The sequence below is a fragment of the Acinonyx jubatus genome, chromosome B1, assembly GCF_027475565.1.
Source record: "Acinonyx jubatus isolate Ajub_Pintada_27869175 chromosome B1, VMU_Ajub_asm_v1.0, whole genome shotgun sequence".
NCBI lineage: Eukaryota > Metazoa > Chordata > Mammalia > Carnivora > Felidae > Acinonyx > Acinonyx jubatus.
In genome coordinates this window covers 184,366,299-184,383,368 of record NC_069382.1, presented here as the reverse complement: position 1 = coordinate 184,383,368, position 17,070 = coordinate 184,366,299, and positions in this window count along the sequence as shown.

Below are 17,070 nucleotides of genomic sequence, written 5' to 3'. Positions count from 1 at the left end.
AGGTTGCAGGATACAAGACCAATATACACAAATCAATTGTTTTCCTACATACCAACAATGAACAAGTGGAATCCGAAATTAAAAACAATACCATTGACATTAGCACTCAAAAAAGTGAAACACTTCAATATAAATCTATAAAATATGCACAAGATCTATAAGAGGAAAACTACAAAAGTGTGATGAATGAAATCAAAGAAGAATCACATACATGAAGGGATATTCCATGCTCATGGACAGGAAGGCTCAATATACCCAAGATGTCAGTTCTTCCCAATCTGATCTATGGATTCAATGCAATTTCAATCAAAATCCCAGCAAGTTATTTTATAGATATTGACAAACTGATTCTAAAGTTTATATGGAGAGGCAAAATAGTAGCTAACACAATATTGAAGGAAAAAAAAAAGTTAATATACCAATGCTATCCACTTTAAGACTTACTTATCATGCTTGTATTGTAGACAGTGTGGTATTGGCAAAAGAACAGACAAATCACTAGAACCCAATAGCAAGCCCAGAAATAGACCCTCATGATACAATCAATTGATCTTTGACAAAGGAGCAAAGGCAATATAATGCAGCAAAGATAATCTCTTCAGTTAAGCATGCTGAAACAAGCAGACATCTACATACCGGAAAAAAAAAAAGCAAATCCAGGTGCAGACCTTATATGTTTCATAAAATAAAATCAAAATGGATCACTGAACTCAAAACAGAGTTCACAGACCTACATGTAAAAAAACAATGCTACAGAAGTCCAAGCTGGTCACGTCAGAGAAGACATAGATGACTTTGGAGCACCTGTGTGACTTAGTTAAGCAACTGACTCTTGGTTTTGGCTCAGGTGATGATCTCGCAGTTTGTGAGTTCAAGCCCATACCAGGCTTTCCAGCTGGCAGTGTGGCACCTGCTTGGGATTCTGTCTCTCCCTCTCTCTTCCCCTCCCTGTTCACACTGTCTCTGTCTCTATCAAAAATAAATAAATAAACCTAAAAAAAAAGGAAACCTATATGATTCTGGGTGTGTGTATATGTATGTACGTATACATGATATATGTGTGTGTATGTGTGCGTGTGTGTGTGTGTGTCTCTCTCTCTATATATATATACATGTATATATGTATATATTGACATACACACACACACACACACACACACACACACACACACACCTACATGATGGACATGGACATGATCCATGAAAGAAATACTTGATAAGCTGGACTTCTTTAAAATTAAAAACTCCTGTCTCATGAGAGACAATGTCAAGAGATTGACAGGCAAGTCACAGACTGGTAGAAAAATGTTTGCAGAGACACATTTGAAAAAGGACTGTTATCAAAAATATATAAAGATTTTAAACGTCAAAAAGAAAACAACCTGACTAAAAAATGGGCCAAAGATCTCAATAGACATTTCACCAGAAAAAAAAGACAGAGGGTAAATAAGGATATGAAACATGCTCCACATCACACATCATCAGGGAAATGCAACTTCAGATGAGATACCACCTCGGAGCACCTGGGTGGCTCAGTCGGTTAAGCGGCCGACTTCAGCTCAGGTCATGATCTCGCGGTCCGTGAGTTCGAGCCCCGCATCGGGCTCTGTGCTGACAGCTCAGAGCCTGGAGCCTGTTTCAGATTCTGTGTCTCCCTCTCTCTGACCTTCCCCCGTTCATGCTCTGTCTCTCTCTGTCTCAAAAATAAATAAACGTTAAAAAAAGAAAAAAAAAAGATGAGATACCACCTCACACCTACAGAATGGTCACATCCTGGAACACTGACAACACCAAATGCTGCCACAGATGGGGAGCAACAGGAACTCTCACACACTGCTGGTGGGAATGGAAAATGGCGGAACCACTTTGGAAGACATTTGGGCAGTTTCTTACGACACTGAACATACTCTTACCGAACTATTTAGAAGTCACCCTCCTTGGTATTTATCCAAAAGAGCTAAAAACGTATCCACACAAAAACATACATAGGGAAATTTACAACAGCTTTATTCATAATTGTCAAAACTTAGATGCAACCAAGAGCCTTTCAGTAGGTGAACAGATAAATGAACTGTGGTAGATCTAGACATCAGAATATTATTCTGTGCTAAAAAGAAATGAGCTATTAAAGCCATGAAAAGACATAGAGAAAACTTAAATACATATTACTAAGTGAAAGAAACCAATCTGAGAGGGCTACATATTGTATGATTCCAACTATATGACATTCTGGAAAAGGCCAAATCATGGAGTCAATAAAAAGGCCAGTGGTTACTGGAGGTAGGAGAGGTGAGAGACAAATAGGGAGACACAGAGGATTTTTAGGGCAGTGAAAATACTCTGTACGATACATAATGAGGGATATATGTCAGTATATATATTTGCCAAAACCCATAAAGTGTATAACACTAAGGGTGAACTTTAAGATAAACTATGGAATCTAGGTGATAAAGTGTCAATGCATTAATCAGAAAAAAAAGCACCATTTTGTTGAGTGATGTTGATAATGGGGGAGGAGGCTAAGTATGTGCAGTCATACGAAGAATATGGGAAATCTCTGTCCCTCCTCCCCAATTCCGGGAAACCTAAAACTGCTCTGAAAAAAATAGAAAAAAATCAATAGAAGATTTTAAATGGCCTATCAAAACTTTAAAAAAAGATGGTCACTACCTCATTAGTGATTTGGTAAGTGCAATTTAACTATGAATTACCACTGTATAACTACTAACCACTTCAAAAGCTCTGAATTGTCCAGTAGTACACACAAATGACCATGTGAATCAATTCAAGTTTTCAACAATTATTGGGGGGGGGGTGGGGAACAGTAAAATGATACAACAACTTTGGAAACACTTCAGCATTGTAACAGTTCTATAAAGAAACTCCTGCACACACGTGCATCAGAAAGCATGCATGACAATGATCTCTGCTGTCTATGGTGTAAAAGACCAGAAGCAAACCAAATTTCAGTGAAAGATAGAATGGATAAATGAAATGAGGTATATTCATCCCATTCAATACTCAAAATGAATGAACCCCAGGTAAGAGCTTCAATATGAATTGACCTCAAAAATATATTGAGCAAATGAAACCATCATATAGAATATAGTATAACTCAACTTAATACAATTCAATTCTATTCAAAACTAAAAATATATTTCTTATAGAAAGAGGCAAAGGTAGTAAAACCATCAGGAAAAACAAGGCAGGATTCAGGGTGGTTGTTACTTTTGGGAGGGTACTGCTTGTGAAGGCAAAGTGGGGCAAACAGAGGGCCCCTAAATTACCTGCTGTGTTTTACTTTTGAGTTGGAAATTGGGTACATGCGTTTTCCTTTGGTAATCTGTAACTCACACATTTATGTATACTTTATAACAAAGTTTTTTTTGAATTATAGAGAAAAATGAATATGAAAGACTCAGCTGTATTTCTTGATGACATGCCCTTTCTTCTTTAGACATCCTGGGAAACCCAATTATTGTACATCAACACCTTTTCCTGAAAGTAGAAAGAGTAGAAAGGAGATAATTACCTCACCTTTATCTGTGATTTGTATGCTATAGCCCACTGGGAAAACCTCGGTGATTCCCAGAGACGTCCTAATTTTCCAAGTTTGAACACCAGAGAATAGTGTTACACTTCATTTTATACTACATTGGGCGTACATTTTCATAAAAAATTTTTTTTGAAAAAAGTCACAAAACATAGCTGTTAATAAATTTGAAGTTAATGAGATTTCTAATTTGATATTTTAATATGGTATTTATTTCACACTGTAAAAGGTACTGTTCCCTAAAGAGGAACAGTTATAGGAAGGAGGAATAGGAAGTCCCTTGTCACCATCTTATAAAAGCAAAGGAACAACTTTTAGAGGGCCCCAGCACTTATTTTCTGGGTTCGACTAGTTCTGGGGTCCTGAAAACAACTCTGGAGTCAGAGCCTGGGATATAATGATGGTCTTAATCCAGGAGCTGGATGGATTTACTTTTTCCCAAAGTACAAAGGTTTTATAAGGAAGATTTGAAAGCTCAAACTCAAGCTGTGATATATACCAAGAGGCATGGTCAGAGATAGCAAACAGACCAAAAATTCAATAACCACACACTTTGAGGATTTCCATAGGTTTTCCCTTCTCCCCTACAGCTCATAGGCATAACTAAGTAATTTGACACATCCATAGAAGTTGTTCATTTAAACTGATTTAATTGAGATAGCACACTAAGGCAGAAAATCTTATAGATTGGATTTTTGGACTCTGAATTATACAAAGTTGGTTATCTGCCATTGCTAGTGAATAGTCTTTTCTTAGAAATCCCATCAATATTTCTATCAAAAGAACGTCTTAAATTCTTTTGGGCAGCCCTGGGCCAATTATCTTCCAGCACATTTTTCTCCCTATGCCTGTCATTTTGTGAAATTACATTAAATTTTGTTAAAAGCACTCTGTAAATAATGAATTAGGACAAAAATAATTCATTACTCACTTATGCGCCATAAAATATTAAATACAAAATTTAAGGATGAAAAAGCAATTTCTAACTCACATACTTTATACCAGATAATAAGGCCTGAATCTTCCGCTATACTCCGAAAAAGGAAATATTCCATTTGATTATTTCCTTTCAGACTCCAGAGGGCAAAAAGAGGAGGGAAAATCCTTTTTATCCTCAGATGCTGGGACCAGCAGTAACTAAGAAGAGCCTATAAAAGTGGAATGAAAAAAATCAAGAGACCAAGGTGCCTAGTCTTCTATCAGCCTAACTATTTCTGAAGTCTTGGGGAAAAAATCACTCAAATTCATATACTGTAAAGGTGAGGCTATTGCCATGCATGATCACTAAGGCCCCATTCTGGACTAGCAACACGTGGGGCTACATGACTCTCCCGTTGGCCAGACAGTATGGACTCACAGAGAACCTTCTCAGCTCAGCCAAGAGTGAAACTCCTTCCTTAATAAATTTCTACAATGTATTTGGGTTATCTGCAGGTCTCTCATTTTACCTCTACAAGTATGTAATAATATGATCACACAACCCTTTAATGAATTAAGACCCTATCTTAAGTGTTGATATCACTTAAAACAGACTTTAACTGTCAATATCAAGCTCTGTGCTGAACCTCCCACTACTTCCCTTGGGCCAGTGTAAAGAGATATACTGCCCATATTACAGTCGATCAATCAAAGTAATGAAATAAATTTACTCCTGAGCATCTTATGTTCCTATTATTTATGATAGTTATATATTTGCTGCTGTAGATGATTTTCTGTGAATCCACTCAAACAGTTCAATTACTTAAAATAGAGTAAGCAAGAGAATAAGTTTTTAACAACACAATCAGGTTCCTTGAATTACATTAAAATTATCCTTTACCAGGCAATATGCCTCTAACATTTTTGATGAAGATAAAATGTTCAGTTTCTTTGAAGTGTAAATTCTTTCAACACTTAGTTTCATTAAATTTAAAAGTTACTCAGCATACATTAAAGGCCTAGATATTGTAGCATTTACATTCACATGGAAGACATAATTGAGTAATAAATCAAAATTAAAGTCTTAATAAATAACATTATATTCTGTTAGAATTCACAGATTATTTAAATTAGATAATAATTTATTTGGATTAAAGCTCATGTGATACAGTCGGAGTATACTAAAATTCTGAAGTTAGAGATCTCTGAGTCTTCTAGAGGAATTTTTTTTCAAATGTCAAACAGAAATATACATAAGTGAGGTGATTCACTTCCTCCCTCTTTTCTATAAAAGAGAGAATACCCATACTCTTGTACAAGTGCATTCTTTTTAGAAAAACGTGAAACAAAAATGAGCAGAGAATTGAATTTGGTATGGGACAAGAACAGCTGTAGGATAAAGAGCTGTCATGTGGGTTATTGTGCAAAGGAAGATGCTGTAAATCTGCATCTCAAATGATGGGGGTTTTAAAGAACCTGTCCCAACCCTGCATCCTGCCACACCCAGGAATTTTCAAGACAGCTGTTTCCTGGTTAGGAGCTCACCTCCCCAAATCCCCGTAAGGCTTTTTTGGAGGCCCGTTCCGTTATTACTATACTTCACTCCATGTTATTCTTTGCCATTCTAAGGAATCATGAACATAGGATCATACACAGCGGATTTGTAAGGCAAGTATGAGGTAACAGACATGGGTATGGTAAGTGCAAACAACGACTTAACATGGATTATCAGATATGACTGGGCTAAAACTCCATCAACCATCCCCATCAACCATGAGGAATATCATGTTGGCTCTGGCCCTCCACAGAGGCCAGACATTCCACATTAGTGGGGCTCTCCCATTTCTTCTCTTCACTGTAGACAACTCTAAGCAAGCAGCTCTCTGAATTTCCAAATGCCTTTACTTTATATGCAGAATAGGGGCGCCTGGGTGGCACAGTTGGTTAAGCGTCCGACTTCAGCCAGGTCACTATCTCGTGGTCCATGAGTTCGAGCCCCGCGTCAGGCTCTGGGCTGATGGCTCAGAGCCTGGAGCCTGCTTCTGATTCTGTGTCTCCCTCTCTCTCTGCCCCTCCCCCGTTCATGCTGTCTCTTTCTGTCTTAAAAATAAATAAACGTTGAAAAAAAAAATTTTTTTTATATGCAGAATAATTTGCCACTCCATATTGTGCTCTGCTCTTCTAGACCACACATTTTAAGGAGGAGGGTGGGCGCTGTTGAGAGAGGCTTAGAGGAGTTAAAAATTCACGTCTCAAACCAAAGTGGCTCATTATGGTGCACATCTGTGTTTTCTTCTGTCTAGCTTACATTCATTCCTCCTTATAATAATGGCACCTCAAGTTTGCTTTGGGAAGCTATCTCATCCTCCCCCTCCACTGAATAATATGTTGGTGAGGTTGTGAATCAAGAATTTTTTTTTTCCCATGGCCATGGAGTGAGCATATGACCCAAACCATGCTGTGAAATTATATTCTTTTAATACCTTTTCACTAGAATTTGTGTCTCGAGCATAGTGACAGAAAGACCTAAAATGGCCAGCACTCATTCCCCTGATGAGTGCTCTAGGATGGCACCCAAGAGACACTACACATGAATTCCTGATTCCCAGACCTTCACAGACGCTTTGGTTCATGTGGTTTCCAAAGCTAATGTCTCAGAATTTTCAATTCTGTGAGCTTCCCTGTCTAAATCCCTTCACTGCTTATATCATACACCACCAGGTTCCACTGCTTACAACCAACTCCCACCAACTGATATTATTGAGACATTATCTTAATAGAAATCCATCTGCTCTGAATGTGAATTTTTTTTTGCTTTCCAAATACTTATTTCAAAAAAAATTTTTTTAAATAACTACAACAATTTTTTTTATGCTACAGCTATCCTTGAGAATTTTTAGAAAGAGCTCCATTTGCTTAATTCTTATAATGCTAATAAACTAAAGCAGTGATGCTCAGGATCTTTACAGCTGAACCATTCTATCACTTTGCTTTCTTAGACAATTGCATTTAAAAAGGTCCATACAGACCACTTAATCCAAACTCAGCAACTCAGAAGAAATTCTTTCCACACCAAACCTGATAGATGGCAAATTGGTCTCTTTTAAAATACTCCTTAATGTCTTTGATCAACCCATTCCATTTTAATGGCACTTATCATTAGAAAGCTCTTCCTTACATTGAGACAGAACTTGATTCGCCATTTTCCCCCCACCCCGTCTTTTTCTCTTCATACTCACCCAGAAATTTCTGTCTCTAGATTCTATTTCTACATGAGCAATGACTTCCATCTGCCCATTTTCAAAGATTTCAAGAAGGCTATTTTATGGAACATATCCCTGTGTTCCTAAAAGTATTCGATGCATATGACTGAACCATATGAAATCTACAGATAAAATGGTTGTTTTAAAATTTTCTGAAGAGTCCTTAAAATAAATGGCTATCCACATTGTCAAAAAGTCTAGGACTAAGATTTTTAAAAATAAGCTCTGAGATAAAAAAAAGGATTAATTGTATATAAAATGCTATAGCGGTTCCTTCTTTAAAAAAAAGAGTCCAGGCGCACCTGCATGGCTCAGTTGGTTGGGCAACCGACTTCGGCTCAGGTCATGATCTCACAGTTTCTGGGTTTGAGCCCCGCATCAGACTCTGTGTTGACAGCTCAGAGCCTGGAGCCTACTTCAGATTCTGTGTCTCCCCCTCTCTCTGCCCCTCCCCTGCTCATGCTCTGTGTCTCTCTGTTTCTCAATAATAAATAAACGTTAAAAAATGTTTAAATAAAAAAATAAAAATAAAAAAGAGTCTATTTCTTGGGCAAAAGACATGAATAGACACTTTTCCAAAGAAGACATCCAGATAGCTAACAGACGCATGAAATGATGCTCAACATCACTCATCATTAGAGAAATACAAATCAAAACCACAATCAATACAAATCAAGTACCACCTCACACACCTGTCAGAATGGCTAAAATTAACAACTCAGGCAACAGATTTTAGTGAGAATGCAGAGAAAGAGGAATCCTTTTGCACTACTGGTGGGAATGCAAACTGGTGCAACCACTCTGGAAAACAATATGGAGGTTCCTCAAAAAATTAAAAATAGAGCTACCCTATGACCCAGCAATTGCACTACTAGGTATTTATTCAAAGGATACAAAAATGCTGATTCTAACGGGCACATGCACCCCAATGTTTACAACAGCACTATCGACAATAGCCAATGTATGGAAAGACCCCAAATGTCCACTGACTGAAGAATGAATAAAGAAGATGTGGTAAATGTATGTATATATGTATGTATGCATATACATATATGTATATATATGTGTATGTATATACATATATATGTGTATATATATGTGTGTATGTGTATATTCCATACAATGGAATACAACTCAGCAATCAAAAAGAATGAAATCTTGCCATTTGCAACAATGTCGATGGAACTAGTGTATTATGCTAAGCGAAATAAGTCAGTCAGAGAAAGACAAATATCATATGATTTCACTCATATATGGAATTTAAGAAACACAACAGATGAACATAGGGGAAGGGAAGGAAAAATAAAAGCAGAGAGGGAGATAAACTGTAAGAGACTCTTAAATACAGAGAACAAACTTAGGGTTGTTGGGTGGGGGGAAAGGGCTAAATGGGCAAGGGGCATTAAGGAGGCACTTGGGATGAGCACTGGGGGTTATATGGAAGTGATGAATTATTAAATTCTATTCCTGAAATTATTACACTATATGTTAACTAACTTGGATTTATTTTTTTTAAAGAGTCTATTTCTACTGTGCTTAACATTATTTAAAAACAAAGTATTGTTATAACTTATGGCTGTCAAAAATTATTTATTTTATGCAACAGTAAATTGAAGATGGCCCCTTTCAGCAGCAAGATCTGTGTTGTTAGAGACACGGAAATTTTCCTCTTAGGAATCCCTCTCAAAAAATTGATAGCAATTATAAGACTATAAGACACCACATACCTTGGAAGAAGCTGCATATACTGAGAAAATAAAGAGCTTTGAAACTTTCTGGGAGAAATTATTCATCAATAAAAAGAGTTACCTGATCATTCGAACCCTCCAAATATGGAGTGCCTGGGTGGCTTAGTCAGTTAAGGGTCTGACTTCAGCTCAGATCATGATCCTGTGGTCCATCTGTGCTGACATCTCAGAGCCTGGAGCCTACTTCAGATTCTGTGGCTCCCTTTGTCTCTCTGCTCCTACCCTGCTTGTACTTTGTTTCTCTCTCTTTCAAAAATAAACGTTACAAATATTTTTTAAAACCCTCCAAATAAATCTCCATACCTCGATAATGTCCAAAAAATAACTAAAATTTTCTAAAATGTCTACCATGTATGTATGTCCTCTGACAAGAGGTTTCTCATAAATTATCTCATTAGAAATTCCTCCACATTTTTAAAGTACAAATGCTTCTATACTACATTTTGGAGCCCCGCTGAGATGCTTTTATTTTTTCTGAACATTCTATGTTTCAAATTCCATCGGTATGTATTTTTACCTAATACAAATTTCTGACAAGTAATATTCGCCCTTGAATAGGATCCATTACTCCAAGTGTATAAAACCCTCCTATTAAGTTAGCATCATATTATGGTTACAAGTCCAGGGTTAAGAGTAAAAAGTTTAGGTGTCCATCCAGGCTTTCCATTTCTATTCCTCTCTATATCCCAATTTTCTCATCTATAAGTGAAGACAGTCATTGTGATGAGGGACAGAAGCAGGAAGATGTTTACCCTTATACCGAAGGCTGACCTACAGCCTGCATAGTTTTAATAAGGGTCAAATGCATGCTGACTGCTACTTTCTTTAAGAGTCTCATGACAGCCGGCAAAGGCAAGGGAATTAAAAGCAAAAATGAACTACTGGGACCTCATGAAGATAAAAAGCTTCTGCACAGCAAAGGAAAAAACCAACAAAACTAAAAGGCAACCAACGGAAGGGGAAAAGATATTTGCAAATGACATATCAAAGGGCTAGTATCCAAAATCTATAAAGAGCTCACCAAACTCCACACCCAAAAAACAAATAATCTAGTGAAAAAATGGGCAGAAAACATGAATAGACACTTCTCTAAAGAAGCCATTTGGATGGCCAACAGGCAATGAAAAGATGCTCAACGTCACTCCTCATCAGGGAAATACAAATCAAAACCACACTCAGATATCACCTCACGCCAGTCAGAGTGGCCAAAATGAACAAATCAGGAGACTATAGATGCTGGCGAGGATGTGGAGAAACGGGAACCCTCTTGTACCGTTGGTGGGAATGCAAATTGGTGCAGCCACTCTGGAAAACAGTGTGGAGGTTCCTCAAAAAATTAAAAATAGACCTACCCTGTGACCCAGCAATAGCACTGCTAGGAATTTACCCAAAGGATACAGGAGTACTGATGCATAGGGGAACTTGTACCCCCAATGTTTATAGCAGCACTCTCAACAATAGCCAAATTATGGAAAGAGCCTAAATGTCCATCAACTGATGAATAGATAAAGAAATTGTGGTTTATATACACAATGGAGTACTACAGAGCAATGAGAAAGAAAGAAAGATGGCCCTTTGTAGCAACATGGATGGAACTGGAGAGTGTGATGCTAAGTGAAATAAGCCATACAGAGAAAGACAGATACCATATGTTTTCACTCTTATGTGGATCCTGAGAAACTTAACAGAAACCCATGGGGGAGAGGAAGGAAAAAAAAAGAGGTTAGAGTGGGAGAGAGCCAAAGCATAAGAGACTCTTAAAAACCAAGAACAAACTGAGGGTTGATGAAGGGTTGGAGGGAGGGGAGGGGAGGTGATGGGTATTGAGGAGGGCACCTTTTGGGACGAGCACTGGGTGTTGTATGGAAACCAATTTGACAATAAATTTCAAAAAAAATAAAAAATAATTTAAAAAAAGAGTCTCATGACAGCTGGAATATGTCACCAATAGTTAATATTGAACTGAAAGATAAGCACTAGGGGAATTTAGCAAAAGTAGTTTTACTAGTAGAAATTCAAAGAATCTTTTGTAATCTGTATGTCCCCTTCCCTTTGATTACTAAGTATATAACCACCAGCCTATGCAGTAAAAAATGCAGCTCTTTCTACCCATGGGCCCTGTCCTTGTGCTATTATGACTAAACTTACCAAGCTGTACCATGAACATCTCAAGAATTCTTTCTTGAACATGCGCTAGATGATGGCTGCATCAATTACACCAACTTCAGTGGGTTGTTGTGAAGATTTAGGGTTAATTGTGAACTACTCAGAACAATCCCTGGCATGTAATTAGTGCTCTATAAAAGTTAGTGCTTCATACCCCTGTCTCAATAGTAAGAAATTTTTTTTAATCTGGAAAGAGGAATTTTTTGTTTTTATATTGTTTCACACCAAAAATCTCCTAACAGTAAGCTGTAAGTCCCAAATCCTGCAAATGTTATTAATACAGTCTCATAAGTCATAAAATTAGACCAATTAATTTTATAAAATATTACCTTGTCAATTAGCATCTTTGGAAAATGAAATTAACACTTCATAAGCACTATTACTATTATTATGAGTATGTAAAGAATACTACCCAACTCTTAATACACACTAACATTTCTCAACACCTTCCATCTCCCAAGTACCTCATCAAGTGCTTCCTACTATGTTTCACTTAATCTTCCCATGAACATTTAGGAGACTGAAATTTCTATTTCCACTCTACAGATAAGGAAACCAAGGGATAGACAACACAGCTAATAAGCAACAGAATGAGGATCTGAACCTGATCTATTATCAGAGCTCATGCTCCTCACTAAAAGGTATAAATCTAAAACCTTGCAATAGTCTAACCTTCATTATAGAGGCACCAACATGTGTTGATAACATTAATTTACTGGGAAACTACCTTTAAGATTATCTTCCAAATAATACTGTCTCTGTATCAAGTAAATAATTATATTTACAACATGGAAATGCATACTGGTTATTTAACTTAACTATTTACATATTACCTACAGTTTGAGTTGACTGACTACCCAACATATTGTATTTAAATAATAGGTATATGTCTGATAGTACCTAATATCCTAATACCTAGATCCTTGTGTATCACTTTCTCTATATTTTTCATAAAATACTGATTCTCCACAGTTCTGAATTCAAAATTATTTATGTTCAAGTAAGAATTTCAGTAAGTCATTTCACTTTGTAGGCAAAAGAGTTTATGATTAAAGCATTTGATCAAAAGGCTTAATGTACCAGGAAAAGGACACTTATCATTGAACCAAGTCTCAAGCTTCCTCTATTCATTCATTAATTTGTCTGGTCTTGAAAAACAAAAATACTCTTGAATAACAGTGTAACAGTAAAGGTAGCATAACATATTATTTATGAGGCAGTCAGATTCTAGCCCTTTTTCCTGTTTAGAACAGCCAGAAATTAGAACTTAAAAAAAATAGCCTCCCAAAGCAAGCACTGTAGAAGTAGCTAAGGTAAGTAGAGATGTTCAGATCGAACATTCTTTATTTGTTTGAAGTTAATATCCAATCTTGGGAGAAACAATTTTTTACTGGCTGATAAAGCCAGATCCAGTAGTGTGGACATGTCATAAGGAAAACAGGGTAAAGGCTTAAAATGAAGGAGATGGGCTAGACAGCGGAAAAGAGAAAAGTCAAGCCTAGAGATAAAGCACCCAATGACATGAGCCATAGGGATGCTCTGAAACACGTAATGAGAACAGCAAAAAGACCAGCTTAATAGGACGGATAGAAGCAGCTGGAGGCAGAAGGAATATGATCATTTTAGTATGGGCAATGGGGGATTTTCAATAAATGGACAAGGTAGCCTTGAACATTTCAAATACCTCAAAGGATACCGCTTTACTATATTTAGCACTTTGGTGAAAATGTCCAAACAACTCCTAATGTAGCACAGTGTCAGTACACAGACATACAGAAGTGCACTTGAAGTTAAAAAAAAAAAAAAAAAAAAATAGGACTTTCATTCAATTCAATTCCAACATTTGCTAATTGCCTATTCTAGGGCCCTAAGCTCGAAGAAACAGATTATGAAAGATTTCTCTCCATAGCGAGCTTGCAGTAACTTCTCTCATTAATTCCACACTCACATATTTAAGTACTTATTGTGTTAAAGGGAATGTCCTGGGTATGGGGGCTGGGAGTAGTAGGCAGGAAGAGAGAGTGAGTGAAAGATGATGCCTTGAAGAAACCCACAACATTTCAGAGGAATATAGCACGTATACACACAAGCAACTATAAGATAGAAAAAAATATCCCCTAAGAACACAGAGGGAAAAGCGACAGAGGTAGTACATGGATACACAGACGATTTTGTTATCATTCTTCAACCTGCACAATTAGATATACATTCTGTATGTATGGTATGCTTCAAATACTTTTAAAAAATAAATTAAATGTTGAAAAATAAAATAGGTGCAGAGAATTTGTGAATGCAGAGGTAAGAAAAATGAGCTGGTTGATAAATAATGACAGACAGCAACAGCATTATTCTGGCGGTCAACTGCCAAGTATGGAGTGACTCTGCTTTTTACTGAGTATTCTTTTCTTTACCTATCATATACCCACACCATTCTAACTGCAATTTCTATATCACAGGACAATGGGTAACAGGAATCATTATCTTTCTGCTAGTTAACATGCATTATTTTTTACCCTACTTGCTTTACCAAATCCACTGATGGGGTAAAAGAAATCCAAGAATTGCTTGTGTCATGAATTAACTTAGGGATTTGAAGAAAACCTCATTCCAAAACCTAAATGTTTTCCTTCTTTATCTTCATGAGACTATATATTTCAACAAGACACAGGTTTCATAAAGCCTTTCTATTATTTTTTTAAATTTTTTTTTAATGTTTATTTATTTTTGAGACAGAGAGAGAAAGAGCATGAATGAGGGAGGGTCAGAGGGAGAGGGAGACACAGAATCCGAAGCAGGCTCCAGGCTCTGAGCTGTCAGCACAGAGCCCGATGCGGGGCTCGAACTCATGGACTGTGAGATCATGACCTGAGCCGAAGTCGGCCGCTTAACCGACTGAGCCACCCAGGCACCCCAAGTCTTTCTATTATTAAATAAAATATGGGTGTTTTTTGTTATAATGAAATTGATAGCCCACTATATCACTTGTCAGAGGATTGTATAATGTGCCATAAAAAACATTTCTAAACTATCACTGCGTATTTTGATTCAACCATGGTTTATGATTTTAATCTAGGAAGTAATATTAACAGGCAGATGTCACACACACACACACACACACACACACACACACACACACACCACATTTATCTGTTTGTCTGTTTCTAGGCACTTACTCTGTTTCTTAATGGTGAAGTGCTTCCCTGTATCCCAGTTTTATTACCCTAAGACAGGGTCAACAAACTGTTCCTATAAAGGGCCAAATATTAAGTATTTTAGGCTTTGCCGGTCACACAGTCCCCATCACAATTAGCCAATTATGCTGACACAGCACAAAAAAGCCACAGGCAACACGTAAATTAATGACTGTGGCTATATTCTGATTAACCTTATTTAGGAACACTGAAACTTGAATTTAATATAATTTTTACAAGTCATTGAATATTCTTATTTTATTTTTCAACTATTTAAAATACTAAAAATCTTCCTAGTATACCAGCCCTTACAAGAACAGGTGAAAGGCTGGATTTGTCTCATTTGCCCATCTTTCCTAAGACACAATCATGACTCAAAGGCAGCTCTTCTCAAAAGGCATAAGAACAGATTTTTCAAAAGTTTCCACTTCTGTTTTTGCATTTTTCTCACATGGTACAATAGGAAGTTATAGGACCTTAACACTTTGTAAAATAACAAAATTTAGTTTTCATGTCCTGTATCAGTGGTGCACGGTGAGAAAGTTAGCCCTTTCAATTTTACATACTTTGGCAAAGGATTCACCAACTATCACTTGGAGTTGGCAATCCCTGCAAACAGACTCAGGTTTATCAACACAAAGAAGCCCAGGGTCCAGATGGTGCTTCAAGAAGATTCTTCTGAAATATTGAGAACATTATTCTGCAGCTTACCCAATAGTTTTTTTGTTTGTTTGTTTGTTTTCTAGATTTATGACAATATCCCTAAGCTTGCCATGCCCCAGGACTCAGCTTGGTTAAATATTCTGTCTCACAATATATTTTAGTTTTCAGTATCTGTTTAGAGATTCCTCCCCACTGTGATATTTCCCTCAATAATAATCATATAAAATGTTTTCTAGTCCCTATACCACCTTTCTACGTTGTTTTTGTTTTTTTTACTTCTAAAAAAGATCTAACCAGTTAACGAGCTGCTCTTTCAGAGACTTAATGTCATACAGAATGAATGCTTCAACATTACACTCATTCATTTTAATTTTCGAATTTATACCCTATTTATACCCTTTTCAAAACACTCATAAATCTATGGTTTCTGGTTCAACTTTAGTAGTAATTTCTATTCTTATCCATGACCCTGGGATAAAATTTAAAATATTCCTTTCCATGCACATAACCAACATTAATCTAATTTGTAACATTAATTTCATTCTTCCTGAGAATTCTCACGTTACAGAGAGGTAACATATACACATAAAGTATATATATGTGTATAAACACTTACACATTTATAACATTTATATCTACATATCTACATATATATGTATATATACATATCTACATATCTGTATCTGTCTGTCTATCTATCTATCTATCTATCTATCTATCTATCTATACATATATAGAGAGAGATGGAAAGAAACATATACATACATCTCTCCCTCTCCTAGTTCAAATACTAGCTCTTCTTCTCCCTGTCTCTGTGGTCTGGGGCAAGACACCTAACCTCTCTATGCCTTAGCTTCTTCTGTAAAATGGAAATAATAATGGCATACACTTCATAGGACTACTGTGAGGACTGAACGATTAATGAATGAAAGTTCTTAGAATAATGCTTCATAGTATATGATGCATTCAGTAAGTGTTGGCTATTATTATGCACCAGCCACCTGTATTTGTATGTGACTCTGATTTGCAGAGTGACTAAATCTCAACTCATCCTCACTTGAGCATGTATTTGTTACCTCAGGTGGGAAGTTCAACGACATAGCCGATTCTCTCTTCTGGAGGCTCCATGAGTGGGACCGAGGGCTCTGGCTGTTCTGAGTTTTCTGTCAGGTCTCCTTCCAGGAGGTGGATAAGATGGCAGCTAGCAACCCCAGACCCAGACCCCTGGATCAACATCTATGGAAAGCAACAGTCTTTTCCTACTTTTCTACTCTGGCAGAAAGTAACCAAGGAAGACACTGACTGGCCCACTGAGGGGCATATGCCAATCCCTGTTGCTTGAGGGTAGAGGTAGGATGATGAGTCAGTCCCACCTAATGTGCTCACCAACAAGAAGATGAAAAGGGAAAGAGATTCTGAGAAAACAGGACCAGATGACCACTGTAGTTCATATTCTCTTTGTATACACCTCAGGTGAGTGAATCTGGCTTCTTGTGTCTATTGCAAAGGCTTCTTGTGTCTTCTTTCCTATTGCAAAGGCCACTGACCCTGAGTTTTCGGGTCACCAC